Raw genomic sequence first — 19,081 nt, forward strand, 5'->3', positions numbered from 1 at the left:
GCTTTAGATTCCTGGTTACCAAAGGTTAAAGGTTAGCTTCTTTACTATCTCACTGTCTAATTTAGCTTGCTTATTGAGCTATTATAAACACAGTCTGATGATTCTTTATTTCTCCCCCTTCTTATTCCTCCTCCATTCTTTATATGTTAGGTGTTTTATTTTGTGCTCTTTTGTGTTTCCTTTGACTGTTTTTGTGGGTAGTTGATTTTATTTTTTGCCTTTTTGTTTTGGTTGGTCTGCTTTCTTTGCTGTGATTTTATTTTCTCTGGTGATATCTGTTTAGCCTTCAGAGTGCTCCCATCTAGAGCAGTCCCTCTAGAATACCCTGTAGAGGTGGTTTGTGGGAGGCAAATTCCCTCAACTTTTGCTTGTCTGGGAATTGTTTAATCCCTCCTTCATATTTAAATGATAATCGTGCTGGATACAGTATTCTTGGTTCAAGGCCCTTCTGTTTCATTGCATTAAATATATCATGCCATTCTCTTCTGGCCTGTAAGGTTTCTGTTGAGAAGTCTGATGATAGGCTAATAGGTTTTCCTTTGTAGGTGACCTTTTTTCTCTCTGGCTGCCTTTAATAGTCTGTCTTTATCCTTGATCTTTGCCATTTTAATTATTATGTGTCCTGGTGTTGTCCTCCTTCTATTGGGAGTCTGAGTGCTTCCATGGTCTGAGAGACTATTTCTTCCCCCAGTTTGGGGAAGTTTTCAGCAATTATTTCTTCAAATACACTTTCTATCCCTTTTTTCTCTCTTCTTCTTCTGGTACTCCTATAATGTGGATATTGTTCCATTTGGATTGGTCACACAGTTCTCTTAATATTCTTTCATTCCTGGAGATCCTGTTATCTCTCTCTGCATCAGCTCCTCTGTGTTCCTGTTCTCTGATTTCTATTCCATTAATGGCCTCTTGCATCTCATCCATTCTGCTTTTTAATCCTTCCAGAGATTGTTTTATTTCTGTATTCTACCTCCCTACTGTGTCAATTAGCTCTTGCATTTTTCTCTGCAGCTCCGTCAGCATGGTTATGACCTTTATTTTGAATTCTTTTTTGGGAAGATTGGTTAAATCTATCTCCCCAGGTTCCTTCTCAGGGTATGTCTGGGTTATTCTGGTCTGTATCATGTTCTTCTGCCTTTTCATGGCGATAGAGGTAGTCATGGGCAGTTGGCGCATGTGTCAGCTGTGAGAACAAAGTCCCTTCCTGCTTGCTCGTCGCCTTCCTCTCCTGCAAGAACAGTGACCCCTAGTGGCTTGTGCTGGGCAGCAGCGCCCTAGTGGGGTCTCTGAGTCTGGCCTGGGCGGCTGCGGAGTACACTCCGCGGGGCTGCTGTGGGCGTGGCTGGTCTCAGGCTGCTGCTCTGGTATGGCAGGGCCGCGCCAGAGGGAGAACGGGCAGGAGGCTGTTTATTGCCGTGAGGGGCCTCAGAGCTGCGCTGCTGCCCAGGGGGTTAGGGTGCTCAGAGTTTCTCGGCATTCCCAGCTGCTGGACTGAGTGTGCTGGGACACTTCCGTCGAGCTGTGAGGCTCCTGTCCCTTTAAGACTTTCAGAAGGCACTCGCTTTTCTTTTGTCCCAGGGGCACCAGCTGTGGGGACCCGCTCGCAGGTTTTTCTGTTCCATTTCCCTAATATCCAGCATACCACACACTGTGTCAGCACTCCCAGTGCGTATGACTAGGGCTGGGTATTTAGCCATCCTGGGCTCCCACTCCCTCCCCGCTCCAACTCCTCTCCTCCTGCCAGGGAACTGGGGTCGGAGTGCGCTTAGGTCCTGCCAGGCCGCAGCTTGTATCTTACCCCCTTCGCAAAGCGCTCAGTTCTCACAGGTGTAGATGTAGCCTGGCTGTTGTACTGTATCTTCTGGTCTCTCTTTTAGGGATAGTTGTGTTTGTTGTATTTTCAAAAATATATATGGTTTTGGGAGGAGATTTCCGCTGTCCTACTCACGCTACCATCTTGGCTTCTCCTTATTTAGCATTTTAAAAAAATGAACTATCAATATCAAGCCATGAAAAGACAAAAGAACTTTAAATGCATATTACTAAGTGAAAGAAGCCAATCTGAAAAGGCTATGTATGGGTATGATTCCAACTATATGACATTCTGGAAAAGGCAAGACTATCCAGATAGTAAAAAGATCAGTAGTTGCCAGGGGTTAGGGAGTAAGGAGAGCTGAATAGGTAGAGAATGGGATTTTTAGGGCTATGAAACTAACTACTACTCCTTATTTATCCAAACCCATAGAACATACACCACCAAGAGTAAACTATAGTATAACCTATGGACTTTGGGTGATGATAATAATCAATATAGGTTCATTAATTCAGATATATCAGGGTTCAAAATCTAGCTGTGTCTAGTCAACATAACTGCTCTGATGCTCAGTTTCCTCACTGGTAAGATGAAGATGACACAATATGCTTCACAGTACTTTAGTATTAAATGAAAAAAATACAAAAATTCCTTGCATACAATACCCAATTTTAAATTCTTTTATTTAAATGAATTTCTCTTAGAATTTAGTCCTAGGAAAAAACTTTCTCCTTACAAAGTTTGTGACTTTTTAATTAGCTAAGTAAAGCTATTTAACTCAAAAACTTTCCCTTTTGCCTTTACCACCAGGAAACTTAAGGCCATACTTTAATGTTTCATCATCCCTGTGCCCTTTTAAAAACAATATACTGACAGGAAAGTGCAGTATCTCACCACTGTGTATTTTAAGCAACTTTAAACTTTTATTTGGAAGAATTCAGTGTAAATACATGGGACTACCCCCACAGTCATGTTCTCATTGTTTCAGGCTCTACCCTACTCCTAAACTTTATTCAGCTATCCCATCTCTGTTACTCTTCTGTTTATCCTAAGCTTGCAAGCCTCTACTTGAGGAGCTAAAAAAAAAAAGCATTATGTCTCAGAATGATTCAGTCTGCAGCAGTATGGTAGCAAGAGTCTGATGCTAAGCTACGGACCAAGTGCTGAGAAATATGCCAGTGGCTACTAGAAGTGACACATACTCATCAACAGTGCATTTTTACCTTTTGGGGCAAAATGAAAGCTGCAGAGACAGTCAAGCACTTGATGTTATCTATCTCATTTTATGATGATGCTTATTTTCATGATTATTAAAAATCAAAAATTGGTAGAGATGAAAATATCTCTTCTCTGAGTCTGTCTCAAGTACCTATTGGTAACTGAAAAGAAAGATAAGCAAAGACAACCAGAATATACTTCTTTGAACACATATATCTGCTTGAGAACTATCAATGAATTCTCTGCTTAGTTCTCCACTAAGGTAAGTAATATGTGGGTAAGCCTTTCTGTAGAAAGAGTTGGGCCAATAGAGTACCAGGTACACAGTAATTACTCAGTAAAACAATATTACTGTTCAACTTGCAGGAAAGAAAGCCACTAGATGTGTGTTGGGTTGTGTTACAGCAGGATATTTAACTTAATCCTATGATCAGCTGGATCTCAGAAAGGCTAGACAGTATCACTTTTTTTCAAAGCCAGAAAAAAAAATTTTTTTGAGCCATATGCTTCTTCCTTAATACTGTTTTTCCACTTCAATTTAGCTTTTTTCTCTATATTAGAGTCTGCAAAGTACTGTATTTGTTTAACTTACCAGGTGGCCTAACAATGCCATCTCTTAGGACAAGCAAAGATAAAGGGTCTACCAGGCCAGATCATCTTCTTGACAATTTCTTGGAAGGAAATGAGCAAACTACAAATCAAAAGAACATCTGGAAATCCATCCTATATAATAGAAAGCAAGATAACTGTAACTAAAGCAAGATAGAAGTTGATGGACTCCCTATGAACAATTTGGCTACATCTTTTTAGAATTAGAGAAAGTGTGTTAGAAATCCCACCAGATCAAAGACTAGTTTGAACTCTTTCCTAGTAGATCTAAAAACATCTGCCACTCCCCCCACCCAAATGTGGATGAAGCTTTGTCTCTGTTAATGTGCATGTTCCTTTGAAGGTGGCAATTCCAAAGATGGGATCTAAAGAGCTAACATTTTGAGATGAAGGCTTTAGCAAAATTACTTTACTTAGATAAATAATGCAGTTATCACATTTTTAAAATTAATCCGACCTATGGCCAAAAAGAATAAATGGTCAAAAACAAATGAAGGGTTTAAAAATCTTTTAATAAACGTCAAATATTTACTTTGGTTGTTCCTATTTTATAGAAAGTAATGGACATCCATCTTCAAATATGAGTCAAAAAGTTAAGTTTCCACATAGCCACGGCAAACTCCTCCTTGGTTTGGAAAGGGTTTTCCAAGGACAAAGAATACCATCAGACCCAGCCAACCACAGAAACATTCCTTCTTGGCCATCTTCTAGCCCAATAAGAGCCTGTTCTCTGGTGTGTTCCTATGATTTCCTTCAGAGTCACTTGGGATTAGAGGCCTAAGTGCAAAACACAAAACTTATAAATTATTTGAATAATATATAGGAAAATGTTTTTATATCAAGATTGGAAAGGCTCTCTCTCATTCTCTATTTTTTATGCATTTTATTGTGGGCAAATTTTAACATATGCAAAATGTGAATAGTACAATGAATCTCTGCTACCTATTATGAGCTTTGACAATCACCAATTCAAGGCCGATCTCACTTTATCTGCTCCCCCAACTCCCTCCTCGTATTATTTTAAAGAAAATTCCAGCCATTATAATATTTCATCTGTAAATATTTCAGGATGTATTTCTAAGAGAAAGATTCTAAACAAAAATAACTTCAGTGCCATCACTACACTAAAAAAAAAACTAATTCCTTGAGCTTATCAAATACCCAGTTGGAAAGGATATCTTGAAAGGAAGAATTGGGGGGAGTTGGGAAGGAAAGGAAGAAGGAGGAAAGAAGGAAGAAAGGACAAACCATAAACAGACAAGGAAAAGGCTAAAACCTAAAGGAATTACCTGGTAATTCTTTCACATAATTTTGTTAACTTAGGAGAAACCATTTAAAAAATGGAAAGATAGTTCAGATGGGAGTAGATATTTCAATGCGCATATCAGACAGCTGGTTGGTATACTGAGTATATAAAGAACCACTACAAATAAGGAAAATAATAATGACCCTAACAGAAAATTGTATAAAGTATGTGTGAACTGGCATAGTTAAGAATGATCAACTTCACTAGTAATCAAGGAAGTAAAAACTAAATTAGAGTGAAATACCAGGTCATACAGTCAAAACGCAAAAATCACAAGTCAGGTATATACTAGCTGGCAAAGATGTGGTCAATGGACTCATCCACCCCTGGTGTGAGAATAAATTGGTACAAACACTTTGAGGAGTAATTTGGTATTTTCTAGTGAAATTGGAGAAATATACTCTATGACCCAGCAATTCTCCTTCTAGAGAAACTGAATATATGCACAAGAAGATGTGTCCAAGGATACTCAATGCACTATTGTTTATAATAAAGAGAAATTGAAACATCCCAAAAGTCTAAAACAAGGAATGGATAATTTCTGGTAATTTCACACAGTGAAATACTACATGGCAATTATGAATTTACTAAATTTATAGAAGATAAATATTAAAAATTTAATGTTGAGTGGAAAAAATGAGTTGCAGATACTATATCAAATAACTACATATTGTTTAGGGCCAAAACACATTTGCAATGAAAGTGTAAAATCAAAGAACATAGTTGCTTTCCTCTGGCATTAGAGAGGGGTACAAAGTAGACTTTAATTGCATCTGTAGTTGAAAAGAAATCTCATGGAAATATGGTAAATCTTAACTATTGGGTGATAAGAGTGCCTGGAGGTTGTTATTCTACTTGTCATGTTTGTAAAATTTTTTTTTTTAATCTTAGCTGCTAGCTGTGGAAGAGTGACTAGCCCAGAAATTAGTTTTGCCAGCACCATCTGTTGAAGAGACTGTCATAGCCTAGAAATTAGGAAGAAAATTCCAGAGAGGTGTGTGGAGGGAACTTTACCTTTAACTGTAAGCTAGATAAAATAGATAGTAAGTGTCTACAAATAACCCTTCTGAAATTCAACAGAGTTAAGGATTTGGAATATGATAGTGGCAGGTATAATGTGTAGTTTTTATTAGCTGGAGTTTATAGCAAGAGAATTCTAAGAGATAAGCATCCCAGTTCAAAAACAAATTCTTAATTAAAAACAAAACCAGTTTGATTAAAATACTCATAAGGAAGTATACTTCAGTTCTGGATTCAGTGCAACTGAAGTGTATTTTGATACAAAATTCAATGGATATCAAGCTCACACTATAGCCAACAACACTTGTTGCAAGAGTATTTACTCAACATTGGGCTTTTTAATAATACACTCTCCCAGTTACTAAAGCCAATAAATAAATAGCTTTAATTTCATTTCCTTTTCCACCAAAGAACTAAAAATCCATTTTTAAGGGCTCACTGAAATCCAGGACAATTTACAAATCTGGAGAAACAAATAGCTTTGGGTTCCTTTATTACTCTGGCTCAGGCATCTCAATCAGGTATCCTCCGACTAATAAAACCAGTTTACAGTGGCAGGAAATCAGGTAATGGGTGACTTGTAAGGCATGGCATATAATGAAGGAGGCTGCTACAAATGAGTCACTGATGTGAGCCTTTTGGAAAGATAATCGTGAACACATAGGAAGCCAGTATCTCTCAATGAACAAGTCTAATAGGCTATATTTTAAAAACTATTTGTGAGAAAAGAATACAGGCAACATAGTTACTGTCTGATCCCATGACATCAACATAGCCTCATTCATGCTTATACTCTGAAATTTTTGAGCTACAAACTTAAATGTAAAGTCTCTCTGCAGCATTTAACATTGCACACTTCTTTTTTCTCCCAATTTTTATTGATTGTAAAAGTGCTTAAAAACATAAAACAACAAAAATTATCCCTATACTCCCATTAGCCTAATAAATTGCTTCTAATCCTGACTTTATCCCATATGCACATATATTTTTACTTTTGTAATCATATTGAAGATGCAGTTTCATAGCAAAAGAAAAGATTTACACTATTGATATTTTTCCACAATTATTTTAATGGCTGCATTATGTTCTGAGGAATTGATGTCCTAATTTATACAACTATTCCTATTGAGTTTGCATCAGTTTTCCCTGTGGTGGAAAATGCTGCCGTGATTATCAACTAATAGACCCTCAATATATACTTGGGGGATTCTGATGGGGACTCATTTCAAGGCAAGAGAATGTGGAGCTCAGCTCACTAGAAGAGATGTTTCTGATACAGGGTTACCAGATTTAGCAAATAAAAATACAAGAATCCAGTTTAATTTGAATTCCAAGTAAACAATCATTGTCTAGCATAAAAGTGTCTCCAACACATTGCATGTCATAGACTTATACTAAAAAAGTACTTGATTATTTACCAGCAATTCAGTTTAAATGGGCAACCTTTATTTTATTTGGCAGACCTGCTATGCCCCCTTGTGGAAAAATAGGTTGAATGTGGGAGCACAGGTCATTTTGACTTCCAGTTTAAATTCAAGAAAGTTTGGTTCCATGTTTATGGCTTTAAATCTGATGAACTTTCATCAAGAAAGCGTTTACTGTAGAATTCCATTAGTATGGTCCAACTTCTCAAACATCTTCTGTACACTGCTGCTAGATCATTTTTCCCGTTTTCCTTCCTGATTTGTCAAAACTACTTTCAGTAAGACAAGTTTACTCCCTGGTGAATGTCACAACAAAGATTTGACTTTCTGATCAGTTTCCTATAGAAGAAACATTTAAAAAAATTTTTTCTGGCATCTGCCATTATCAGTTTTCCCTTGTTTCTATTAATCCAGTCTTTTCAAGTGTAGTTTTATGTTGTCTGTTTTATTTGGGCCTGATTATTTCTACCTAGTCTTTTTTCTTTTTCCTGGTGACAACTGTAAAAACTAAAAGATCCAGGCTCTTCTGCTGGGGAGCCTAATCAATCCAAGGGTAAATGGAAGAAGAGAAGACTTCATTGTATCTGGCTCACATGCATCACAGTCCCCTATCCCATTCCTAACAGTGAATTGTGCAATAAACCTTGCTTTACTAAGACATAATCTGGCTTCATCTGCCAATTTGTTTCCTGTCAGAAAGATACATATTTTAATTCTAGCCTAGAAGTAATCAGCATTAACCAATTCAGTTAAACCTGCAAAGCAGAGCTGCGTCTGGTTATCCCATTCAGGGAGTTATGCCAGACCAACTGGGCTTCCATTTATTAAAGAGACAGAAGGGAATGTGAAGAGACAATTCATGTACTACCAGAATCTTTTCAGTCTGCTAAAAGCACTGAGGAATTATTTCTGAACATGCAGTCCAATTAGTAAATGTGTTTCTTTAGTTCCTATTGGAACAGTTCTATCAAACACTACATTCCTGAACTAAAAAAAAAAAAAAAATCTATTGGACAAGTTACATGGCTGAAACTAACTTTACCCCTGTGTCCTAGGACAGTGCCTGTCATACAGTTAGCCCTCAGTAAATATTTTTAGAGTGAAAGTATAAATGAATGCTCCTGAAAAAGGACACAAAAAAGAAAAAATACATTTGCTCTATGAAATAAATATTTTCCCATGAGTGAGAAGTTTCAGGCCTGAAATCACCTTTTGTGTAGATTTACCTTGCAAATTATATTAATCCCATAAAAGTGTTTCACATTGATTTTCTAATTTCAAAGGGCTCAAATATTTAGAAGGTTTTAAACAATATGAATCGTTACAGCCTCTTTTTTACATAAGAAAATACTCTCATAATAATAATACTTCCACAATAATTTACACTTAACATTTTGTTAAGAGGGTAGTCATGTTAGTGTTCTTACCACAATAAAATAAGATTTAAAAGAATAACAATAATACTGAATATGAGCAATCAGTAAACCTGTTTGTAGTATGAAGACCTCAGAAATTCAACAATGAACCTACCTGTCCGTCAGCAGGCCATCTTGAAAGCTATCAATAGCACTGAAAGTATTTTCTCTATGCCAGGGATAAAATGCCTTATGTGAAAAGCTATTTGCTTTATGTGGGAATATAATAGAATATCAAGAACTCTATGATTCAGAGCAAATGTTTCTTTGTGGTAGTAAACACTGGATTAACATACCATTTTGGCATGTTTTACATGAGAAAATGGATTTCTCCTTATTTGCTCACAAATGTTCTAAAAAATGTCATTCCGGTAGAGGTTTCATCAGTTTCCTATCTAAGGATCTTATGACACATTCTAAGTTTGAATGGACTATGATAAAACAGAAGTGATTTCACTCAATATAAACTACGCTCCTTCCCGCCCTTGATGCCCTCCAGCCCCAGGATGCTGTTACTGTCTGTGCCCTGGTGGGCAGGCTGGCTACCCTGCCCACCAGAGAGCACCAGTCAGGATGACATGTGGAAGGGGAACTAATCAGTCAACCAAGAGAATCAACACCTTAGTCCCATGAATAATTCCCCTCCCACTCTACAGAGGGGTTAAAATAAATGGCAAATTTGTTTAATATATTTTGGTTGATACATGACTAATACGTCGAAAACATAATAGGTTTTGGAACCATTGAGTCTTCAGTTTTAATATAAACTCTGCCATTTACCTTATGGACAAGCTACTAAGCTCTCTGAGGTCATTTCTTCATCTATAAAAATGGGAATATTTACCTTGTTAGGATTAAATGTGCTCACTTAGGAATTACATTAGCTGTTTATTCCCTATTTTTTCTTTTTTATTGTCTACATGATACTGAAAAGATCATAAATATTTCATATATAGATATGTATATATGAACACTTACAGCAATCACAATCATGAAAGGCATCGTACTAGTCAAAACAGGAACCAACTCACATCAGTTTAGGCAAAACAGAGACTTTATTGAGAAGTTGCTGAGGTTCTTAAAGTAAACATAGATGAGAAAGGGTGAAGCAGGGGCTCAGGAACAACTGGAAGTCAACTTGTTGTCTTTCATTTCTGCTTCTTTCTGTGGATCCATTCTGTTCACTTTTGTCAGAGAACAACTTCCTTCACGTAATTATATGGCTGCAATAGCTCCTGAGACCCTCAGGCCTCATCTCCACCCAAAGGAACTGCTTTCTTAGTTCTGGTTGGAAAAATCTGAGCTGGTTTTGGTCAGATGTGCATTCCTGGGTCAGCTGGGTGTTACTCTGGGCAGGGTGGGCGTAGAGAATGAGGGCTGGTGGATCCCACTATTTGACAGACTGGGCCTGTAGGGATCACAGACTGGCCATTAGGGCCTTTCTCAGAGAGAAAAAAGTGTTGGGTGCTGGAAAACAAGCCTAAATTGGTGACCTCAACATGCTCTTCGTGTGTGGTTGAGAGGAATGTTGGGGGATTGAGTCAGCCCATCAGAGACACTCCACACCACCCTTCCTAGCCACACAACTCATAATAATTCCATTTCTGGTTCAAGATGGCTGTATAATTATTGTAGTTAAGTATAGATTCTTCGTAAAATCTATAAATTGAGAGATTATTTGTGTTATCAGAATGTGTGTGTGTGTGTGTGTGTGTGTGTGTGTGTGTGTGTAGACAGAGAATAGTTTACTCTGTAAACTGCCCACATATGACAAATAAGAGCACAGGTTAAAAATGTTGAGAATAAATTTCATTTAGTACCCAAGAAAAAATAGCCTTTGATACTAAATAAAAATTATCTGCTAAAGTGGCAATCCTTCTCCTGAGCGAAGGTCAATGTAATCACATATCACATATCAGGACTATTACGTAATCACATATCAGAACTATTACGATAGATTTGGTTGCATAAAACAAAAAGTTCAAGCCAAGTAACAGTGGCTTGAATAAGACAGAAGCTTCTCGGTCATATATAAATCCAGAGGAAGGCTTTCCAGGGCTATTTTGGTTGGTTCCACAGTCATCAAAATCCAGCTCCTCCTATCTTTCTGCTCCACCATTCGAGCCTTGAGCTTTCATCCTCAACGTCATCTCATGGTCCAGAAGGGCTGGAGGCACTCTAACCATCAAGTCTGTGACACGAGCCAAAAGAAGGAAGAGCTGAAGGAGAAAGAGAGCACACCTTCAAGCTGAGTCAGCTCCTTTTAAGCACCCTCTTGGCAAGCACATGTTATTGGTTGAATTGGCCACATGACCACATCTGGTCAGAGAAGCTGGAAAGTTCATTTGTTATCTGGGGTCATAACTCCAAATAAAATGGAGACAGATGTTCTTTTTTTAAAGTAGAAGGGGAGATTGGCCACTAGTAGAAATTGAACATTTCTGCTACAATGTTCAAACCCATTTGAGCGGATACAAATGTCAAACAACTTGAAAAGAAGGATTTCTGAGCCTGGACTGTGTTGAGATTCTCTTCATCCTTTCCAGTTTTAAGTGAGCCAAGAGCCCTGAAAGAAGTAGTTGGTCGTGCCCCTGCCCACCTTTTTGTAGAGTCTGTGGAGAAAGAAACAGTTTAAAAGCCAGCCGTTGGCTGCTCTGGTTCCTCGTTGTCTCTAGTGTTGGCACAAAATTATCTGTCAGGGAGGAAAACATTGGAGTCCTTAATTGAGTTTTGAGAATCAAACCTAAGGCATTGTGATAATTGAATACGCAATTAAAAGCAAGGTCACTTTGTGCAAAATGTCTAGATTTTTAAAACGTTTTTTCTAGAAAACATCAGAGCCTTCCTGTCACTCTCCCTGCTTAAAACCTTTGAATAGTTTCCTGTAACACTTGCAGTAAAACTCCCAAATTCTTAACAGTAGAGGCTTCAAAATTTTCTTGGGTCACAGTGTCTTCGTAAGTTTTTCAAGGTGCAACTTGGCCAAGAGAAAAACCGAACAGTTCTGTTTATTAAGTAGTTAGGTCCAAACGACTTAATATTTATGTCTTTAACTGTTTAGAGTCTGCTGGCTGCTGCATAACTTCTCAAAACTTGAAATCGGATTGGACACAGCCACCTTCATTTCCTGTTCCAATGATTTTCCCAAGGGACTTGCTTTTTATCACACCAACGGCAGACCCCATCCAAAAAAGACGCATCGAGATCTAAAGTTGAAAGTCTAAAACGACTCGAGTTAGTAGTTCCCGTGGTGTCCAACAGATGTCACTGTGTTTCCCCTTAAATTTAAAGCATCCACTGCCGCTGCGAGTTCCCGGGGCACCCTGGGGAAGCTCAGTACTCGGTTGGGGACACAATTTGTAATGTTTACTGCATTGACTGGCCCCCGACCACCTGTTCAGCCTCATTGTGTACTCCTCTCCTTCTTCGCTACGCTGTAGCTCCACCGGCCTTTTGTTTTCCCAAAAAGGCCAACCTCGTTCCTTGCTCAGTCCTTTTTTCATATTATTGCCTTTGTTTGGAGGACTCTTCAACTGGAGAATCCTTTCTTAATTCCCCTATTTTATATCAGGGCCCCCATGTTATTTTCTCTCTAGACTGCAAGCCCATGAAAGCAGGTACCATGTCTGTTTTGTTCATCTTATACTCAGGGTCTAGCACAGCAATTGACACGTAGTAGGAACTCAATACTAATAAAAACAAAAACTATTGATATATTTATTAAGAAAATTAATTTTCAGACATCTAAGTAATCCAGTTGTGAGATACAAGAGAAATTCTTTTCTTCTTATCAATTCAATTGGTCAATAAGCAATTATAAATCTAAAAATAAACAGCATTTTAGTAATTGCTAGAATACCTATGATGACATTTTTTTAATTTTTTGAAGGAACGAATAATCTTTTCAACAAATGGTGCTAGGACAACTGGATATCCACGTGCAAAAGAATGAAATTAGATCTCTACCTCACTATACTAAAAAAGTAGCTTAAAATATATCAGACCTAAATGTAAAGCTGGAACTATAAAACTCTTAGAACAAAACATAAGAATACAGACCCATAAACCAGTGGAATAGAATAGAGAGTCCAGATATAAACTCAAGCATATATGGTCAATTAATATATGATAAAGGAGCCATGGATATGCAATGGGGAAACGACAGCCTCTTCAACAGCTGGTGTTAGCAAAACTGGACAGCTACATGCAAGAGAATGAAACTGGATTATTGTCTAACCCCATACACAAAAGTAAACTCAAAATGGATCAAAGACCTGAATGTAAGTCATGAAACCATAAAACTCTTAGAAACAAATGTAGGCAAAAATCTCTTGGACATAAACATGAGCGACTTCTTCATGAACATATCTCCACGGGCAAGGGAAACAAAAGCAAAAATAAACAAGTGGGACTATATCAAACTAAAAAGCTTCTGTACAGCAAAGGATACCATCAGTAGAACAAAAAGACATCCTACAGTATGGGAGAATATATTCATAAATGACTTATCAGATAAGGGGTTGACATCCAAAATATATAAAGTGCTCACGCACCTCAACAAACAAAAAGCAAATAAGCCAATTAAAAAATGGTTAGAGGAGCTGAACAGACAGTTCTCCAAAGAAGAAATTCAGATGGCCAACAGACACATGAAAAGATGCTCCACATCGCTAATCATCAGAGAAATGCAAATTAAAACCACAATGAGGTATCACCTCACACCAGTTAGGATGGCCAACATCCAAAAGACAAACAACAACAAATGTTGGCGAGGTTGTGGAGAAAGGGGAACCCTCCTACACTGCTGGTGGGAATGTAAACTAGTTCAACCATTGTGGAAAGCAGTATAGAGGTTCCTCAAAAAACTCAAAATAGAAATACCATTTGACCCAGGGTTTCCACTCCTAGGAATTTACCCTAAGAATGCAGCAGCCCAGTTTGAAAAAGACATATGCACCCCTATGTTTATTGCAGCACTATTTACAATAGCCAAGAAATAGAAGCAACCTAAGTGTCCATCAGTAGATGAATGGGTAAAGAAGATGTGGTACATATACACAACAGAATATTATTCAGTCATAAGAAGAAAACAAATCCTACCATTTGCAACAACATGGATGGAGCTAGAGGGTATTATGCTCAGTGAAATAAGCCAGGCAGAGAAAGACAAGTATCAGAGATTTCACTTATAGGTGGAGTATAAGAACAAAGCAAAAACTGAAGGAACAAAATAGCAGCAGACTCACAGAACACAAAAATGGACTAACAGTTACCAAGGGGAAAGGGACTGGGAAGGGTGGGTGGGAAGGGAGGGATAAGGGGGAAAATGGGGCATTACAATTAGCACACATAATGTGTGTGGTGGGATACGGGAAAGGCAGTATATACAGAGAAGACAAGTAATTATTTTATAGCATCTTACTACGCTGATGGACAGTGACTGTAATGGAGTATGTGGGGGGGACTTGATAATGGAGGTAGTCTAGTAACCATAATGTTGTTCAAGTAATTGTGCATTAATGATATCAAAATTAAAAAATTATATATATATATGTAAAGAACTCATACAAGTCAACAGCAAAAAAAAATACATAATCCAATTAAAAAAAAACAACATAAGAATAAGTCTTTATAAACATAGATTCGGCATGGTCTCTAGATATAACACCAAAGCAACAAAATAAAAACTAGATAAACTAGACTTCATTAAAATTCTGAAGTTTTCTGCTTCAAAGAACACCAATTAAGAAAGTGAAAAGACAACCCATAATCCACAGAATGGGAGAAATTTTTTGCAAATCATATATTAATAAGGGACTTGTATCTAGAATATATAAAGAACTCTTACCACTCAATAAAGATAAATAACTGTTGAAAAAAATGGACTAAGGATCTTAATAGACATTTTTCCAAAGAAGATATATGAAAGGCCAATAAAACATGAGAAGATTCTCAGGATCATTAGCCATTAGGGAATGCAAATCAAAACCACAATGAGACACTACTTTACACTTGCTAGGGTGACTGAAATAAAAGACAAAAAGTGTTGGTAAGGATGTAGAGAAATTGGAACCCTTGTGCATTGTGGGTGAGATTAAAAAATAGCAGCCACTTTGGGGAAAGTTTGGCAGCATCCCAAAATACCAAACATGAAGTTACCATATGACCCAGTGATTACACTCCTAGGTGTATACCCCAAAGCAATGAAAATACATGTTCCCACAAAAGTTTGTATACAAATGTTCATGGTGAAACAGGGAAAAGACAGAGGCAGCCCCTGTCTAGTAAGAACAGGAAAAGGGGCCTCAGGACAAAACAAAAGCAAGAAGCTTACTGAGGGCCTCAGGAATATACAAGAACAGAATGACTGTGGTGGGAACGCCCCTGGTTTGTTTTTGTTGTTGTTTTTGTTTTTCGCTATCAGTAAGGGTAGCTGGAGCATGCCAAATCTGGAAATTTAGAGAACTTTCAGTAAGATTGGTCAAAACAAGGAAGAGCATTCCAGCAGGAACCAGTAGAAATTAGGCAACTCAGCTAAGTCTGAGACATAAACCCCTAGACACAGCCCAGACCCCGGCATTCCTGCCCCCTCCCAGTATGTGCTGAGAGTTCTGTACTACGGCTTTCTCTAAATAAAAAGCCTTTTTTTTTCCTGTTTGCCTACTTTGCAAAGTTCATCCTTCTACTTCATGAACAAGAACCCTGGTATCAGTGGTAGCGTTATTCACAATAGCCAAGAAGTGTAAACAACTGAAATGTCTATCAACTGATGAACAGATAGAGCCATGCAACATAATATTAACCATAAGAAAATGAAGTACCGACATATACTACAACATAGATGAACCTTGAAAACATTATGCTAAATGACAGAAGCCAGTCAAAAAGACTACATATTATATGATTCTATTCATATGTCATGGAAATGTCCACAACAGGGAAATCTACAATAAATCAGTGGTGGCCAAGGGCTGAGAGGAGGGTGGAATGTGGCATGACTGCTAATGGAGATGGGGTTTCTTTGGGAGTGATAAAAATGTCCTAAATTTAGATAGTGGTGATATCTTGCACAGTTGTGAATAAACTAAACAAAAAACATTGAATGGAACACTTTAAAATGGTGAATTTTATGGGTGTGAATATTTCAATATATCTTAAATCTGGAAAACATATTTGAAAAATATGTCTCGCTCATTACCTGCAGAACTCATAAGGCTCATAAGCTGCTACCTCCTTCCACTCCATCTTTGTTGCCTACCAAGTGCAGTGGCTCCAGTCACAGCAAACTACCTGGGGTTTCTTATGCTTCACTTGCACTGCTGTAGCTTTGTACATTCATTTCCCTCTGCTTTGAATGGACTTTCCCCTATCTTCCTAACTCCCACTTGTCCCTTAAAGACCCAGTTTACTCCAGACTGAGCTGGCGGCCCTCCATTGTGTTCCCACGGCATGCCGTACAGACGCCATTGCAGCACACATGGGATTATTCCACAGATATTGGCTTCTTTGCCGTGTTGTCACAGAACTGACTTCTTCAAGGCAGGGACTGTGTAATTTGAATCTTTTCATTCCCAGCTCCTAGCAGAGGTGGTCAATGAAGGAAATAAAGGAAGAGATGAATGACTAGAATGGAATAAATAAACTATTCAGTTTTCTATCTTTTGCCTACTCTTATTCATGTCTGTTAACACCGTTTCTGTGTGTTACACTTTTCATGTCCATACAATTTTGTCTATGATTTAAAAATCTACAACTTTTGTAATAAGGTAAATTAAACAAGGTTTCCCCCTTAAATAAATTTATGTTTCTGTTCTCAGGAGTTTTTGTAAGGTTTATATAATTTAGGTAACTGATTGCTACTTATTATCACAATTCAATTAGTATCACAAATAACTGGTGATATCTGATAAGTGTGTCTGTGACTTAATAAACTGAAACCAGCATTTATAAATACAGAGTTTGAAACCGTTTTGAACTAATTTCCTACTTAACTGCATTTTCATTACCTGTGACCTCATTACCTGTTCCTGTGACAAAACTGCTAAATTCCTTTCTTGTGATGTCATGTTCCTAAATTAGAAAAAACTTGAGATGACAGGTCTAAGAACTGAAGTGAGTTTTGTGAACCAGAGATTGAGACACAGAAATCAGCTTCCAACACACATCTTCCACTATGTTTATTTTCTAGTTCTAAATTCATACTTAGATTTAGAAAAATACATGACTTGCCTCCTCACCAGCCTTTTAGTTCAGGCATGGGTTGGGAGGGATATGCCAGAGTAAGAAGACACGTGGGTAGAAAGGTACATTTTGAAGTGGTGAGTGTCTTTGTGCTTCCGTTTGTCTGGTCAGGAAGGGGCGTGGGAGCTGAGTGCCATGTGCCCTGACAGGGAGTACGGCTCAACAGAACTTTTCTGCATCATCTTCCAGGTTCATTTGTTTATATAAGACTTGAAAAACGATTCTAAACTTTTACAAACCACAGAAACCCCACCCAGTTTGTTTCTTGGAAGAGTACCCATTCAGGGGTGTTCACTTTTCCCATTTTCTAAGGAATCTGGAGTATGCAACTTTAGCTGAGCCTTAGAAATCAGTACCAATGAAGCCTGAAATTGCTTCATGACTGTTGCCTGTGAGTTGGTGTAGGGAAGGAAACTCTTCCATTCTTTCCTTCTAGGTTTTTTGGCTGACCTAATAATTAAACTGACATAAAGAAGATCAGCAGGAGAAAAACAAATTTAATTTCATATGTACAGGAGCTCATAGAAATATGAGACTCAAACAAGTGACCAAAGCAAGAAGCTTTTATACCTTTTAGACAAAGAAACAGTAAATATATGAGGAAATGACAGGACAAAGATGTGTAGGTTTGGAATATCACATTAGTAAAGAGGTAACAGGGTTTATTTATATAGCTTTCTCCACCCTGAGTTCCCTGTCACTGGTGATAAGGATGTCTCTTTTCCTCCTGGTGCAGGGAGGGTACCTTTCACATGGGAGATTTATTCTCTGCTTTTAGGGGGACAATGGAGGGTTACAGTGTCCTTTTTGCACTGGCTGTTTCTTAAATAATCAATATACCAAAGCTATTATTTCGAGGCAGTCTACCCTGATCCCCATCATTGGTAAAACCGTGCTCTCGCTTTCAGTCTGCACTGATGGAAACAATAGCCCAGGTTCCTATTCCTGTGCTGGAAGGAGATTTCCATGCATTATCTCACTTGATCCTCACAATAATCCCTAAATGGAGAAGGTAACATAATCCCCATTTTACACAGGAGCAAACATCTTTCACAGTTCAGTAAATGGCCGAGAAGCCGCCCTGCTGTGCCCAAGATGAGCTCCCATCAGGCCGGCCCTCTCCAGGTCACTCTCACTTCCTTCTTGCTGGCTGCTTGTCACTACTGTCAGTTTGGTCTGGAAAATGGAAAATCACAGCTCAGCTGTGCGCTCTAGAGCTGATTGTTTAGAGCCCTCCTGTCCCACCTGTTTTGTTTGCTTGAGCTTGAGATTGCTGAAAAGTGCAAGTGTGGCATGGTAGGCAGAATAATGGGTCCCCAAAGCTGTCCCTGTCCAAAGCCCCAGAACCTGTGAGTAGGTTACCTTACACAGGAGGAGAGATGTTGCAGATGTGATTAAGTTAATGATTTTGAGATAGGAGATTATCCTAAATTATCTGGTGGGTCCAGAATAATCACAGTAACAGAGGGAGACGGGAGTCAGAGATGTGATGATTGGAGCAGAGGTGGGAAGTGATGCTGTCTTGCCAATGGGTTCCAGCCCCAGCCAAGTTCACGATGGATCCAGTGTGACCAAAGAAATAACAGTGAAACGTTGCTGGGGTGAAAGGGTTATACCCAACTTTATTTCCATGGTGGCAGGTCAGTCACTAGAATCTGTTCACTCAGAGCGAGTCTGCATGCAGCAAGCTGGTCTCTACCCACACAGCCGTCCTCTGGGCCTCTCTGCCCGTACAGCCTTCCTCTTGCTCTGACCTCAGCGCTGCCACCACTCCAACTACTCCAGCCTCTGCTCTGCTCTCCTGCAGCCTTGCAGCTGTGCCACCATGTCACCCAGAGCACTGGGCAGGGCTCTCTCTATAGAGTCAAAAATGATGCATTGCCCACATGTGTGTAGTGAGCTAGCCAACCAGGGCCAGGTGAGAATCCTGGCCACAGGAACCTTCTTCATTTTATCCACAGATGTGACAATAGATTTGCGTTGTTTCAAGCCACTAAATTTGTGGTAATTTGTTACGGCAGCCACAGGAAACTAATAC

This window comes from Manis javanica, chromosome 8, assembly GCF_040802235.1.
Source record: "Manis javanica isolate MJ-LG chromosome 8, MJ_LKY, whole genome shotgun sequence".
Taxonomy (NCBI): Eukaryota; Metazoa; Chordata; class Mammalia; order Pholidota; family Manidae; genus Manis; species Manis javanica.